The sequence below is a fragment of the Pygoscelis adeliae genome, unplaced genomic scaffold (assembly GCF_000699105.1).
Source record: "Pygoscelis adeliae isolate BGI_AS28 unplaced genomic scaffold, ASM69910v1 Scaffold359, whole genome shotgun sequence".
Taxonomy (NCBI): domain Eukaryota; kingdom Metazoa; phylum Chordata; class Aves; order Sphenisciformes; family Spheniscidae; genus Pygoscelis; species Pygoscelis adeliae.
In genome coordinates this window covers 343,131-345,264 of record NW_008825553.1, presented here as the reverse complement: position 1 = coordinate 345,264, position 2,134 = coordinate 343,131, and the positions used below count along the sequence as shown (strand labels likewise).

At 49.3% G+C, this 2,134-nt stretch overlaps 1 protein-coding gene across 2 annotated transcripts in view; it reads right to left on the bottom strand.

Moving 5' to 3' along the window:
- Window positions 1–2,020, bottom strand: part of LOC103923714 (RH-like protein) — a 14,379-nt gene extending 12,359 nt beyond the window's left edge. Inside the window, exons 1-2 of one of the 2 annotated variants that reach the window (XM_009332128.1) lie at window positions 1,732–2,020; window positions 1,259–1,432 (exon numbers count right to left, since the gene is read on the bottom strand). The gene's annotated coding sequence lies outside the window, so the exon portion shown is untranslated. Of the gene's footprint in view, window positions 1–1,258; window positions 1,438–1,731 lie in introns of those variants that run through there. The other variant, XM_009332129.1, reaches the window with a different exon arrangement.
- Between the last annotated feature and the right edge of the window lie 114 nt (window positions 2,021–2,134).

Genomic DNA, 2,134 nt, shown 5'->3' with positions numbered 1-2,134 from the left:
CCCGCTGACCGATGCCCAGCCAGTCCCCCAGCAGTGGCCCCCCGCCCCGGCCAGCTTCCCCCAGTTTCTGTACTGAGCGTGACGTCCCGTGGTGTGGAATGTCCCTTTGGCCAGTTTGGGTCAGCTGTCCTGGCTGTGCCCCCTCCCAGCTTCTTGTGCACCTCCAGCCCTCCCAGTCGGCAGAGCATGGGAAGCTGAAAAGTCCTTGGCTAGTGTAAGCATTACCTAGCAACAACTAAAACATCGGTGCGTTATCAACTTTGTTCTCATCCTAAATCCAAAACACAGCCCTGTACCAGCTACTAGGAAGGAAATTAACTCTATCCCTGCCGAAACCAGGACACAGCACAAATCCAAAACACAGCCCCATACCAGCTACTGGGAAGAAAATTAACTCTATCCCAGCCAAAACCAGCACACTATGGAACCACCTACAGCGAACGCTCTGGAGGACCTTGGTAATCCCCAGGCCAGGAAGTTGCAGGCAGACAGCGCCATTCAGAGTGCTGCAGGCTTTTCACCGAGAACCGAACCACAGACCTACACCCCCCTGATTCTTTCTTTGATTCAGACCTAGCCTTCATCCAGAAGTGTATCAACTTCTGTTACCACATTGTGGCTATAAGGTACCCGTTGTCTTATGGGTTCTGAGCCTTTTGGTAAGGCACAGGCTTTTTTCAGTTGTTGTGGTTCTTTTTTTAAACGAGGAGGCACTAGAGTGAGCATTTTGGGCACATGAGCAGGTCTATATGGTGGAAGCTATGTTCAGTATATCCCTACGCACAGACATCATAATTTGTTAGATAAGATTATTTGGTTGTTGAGGACAATTTATGAATCCGTAATATGAACATTGCTATCTTCTCATATTCACTGTGCTTTTGGTAAACTGAACGCTTCTTTCGTCAGGTAGTCCAGGAGATTAAAGTAGTGTAATTGCGCCTCAGACTTTCTTCTGTGAGGCCATTTCAGAGTGCTGTGCTTGCATGTTGGGGTTTGAGCTAGTAACAATGCATGCAAATGGGCAGAAAGCCACCTACTGGTGACAGAAATATGTACCAGACAAACACATAGGCAGAAAAATTCCAGTTCACTTATACTTTAGGACATTCCTCCTGCAAAGCCAGGCCACGTGGCACAACAGTAGTTTTCAAGCCATCTGTGAAAGGTTTGCTTTTGTGGTTATAACTTGCACCTTCCTCACATGCAGTATCAAATTGCTTTTACTTAGGGCTAATAAAACCATAAGTATCCTTACCCCCTTTTCAGAAACTCCCAAACAACGTTCAAAGGACTTTCCCAGACGTGCAGAGCGCTGCCCTGACTTCAGAAAAATCCCGACGCAGAAAGATCTACATTCAGCTCCTTTTCATGGGAATTCTGCGATCACGTGGGTAATTCAGACAGAACCAGAATGCCTGGTGAGCTTTCTCTAGACAAGAAAAAGGTAACAGCTGAAACAGCAGCCTAGAAATTGATTTAGCTAACTGACGCATTGTCTTTGTGCGGTTTATAAATCCGATATATCTAATTAGCTTTCATCTGTTTCCTGCAAGACAAACCCTTAGGACTCATACCCAGGATAAGAACGATCCAGAACTCCTTCTACCGTTTTGCCATGGTCAAATGAACACAATTAGCTCTTTTGACATTTGTTACCAAATCCCCTGTCAGCATTAACACTCAGGGAAAATGCACCAAAGGCCTTATGTTTGCACAAGGCAAACGCACCCATGTTTTTTCCCTCAGGATGACATGCCACGCTGTAATTGCTGATGCTCAGATTTCCAGCTTAAACTCCCTCCCAAACAGAAAGGCCTGAGCTCGGTGATCTCTGACAGGCTGAAATACAACATAACCTTCAAATTAGAGCTCCACTACCAGCAAAACGTCCCCATCGGCTCAGCCAAGGGGACCAGGAGCCCCACGTTCCTTCCCCTGTGCCAGTTTTAGGGCCGTATCGCGACTCACACGCCTCAGGCTCAGCCCGGCACCACGTGACCCTCGTTCAGGGAGGCCCGTTATCCCCCCGACAGGCCTGGCAGGCCCGTGGCACCCCGCCCAGCGCCGGGCGGGGCCGGAGAAGGCAGGGCAGCGAGGAGAGGCTCGGGGTGCCCCGGCCGCCACCGCCCTC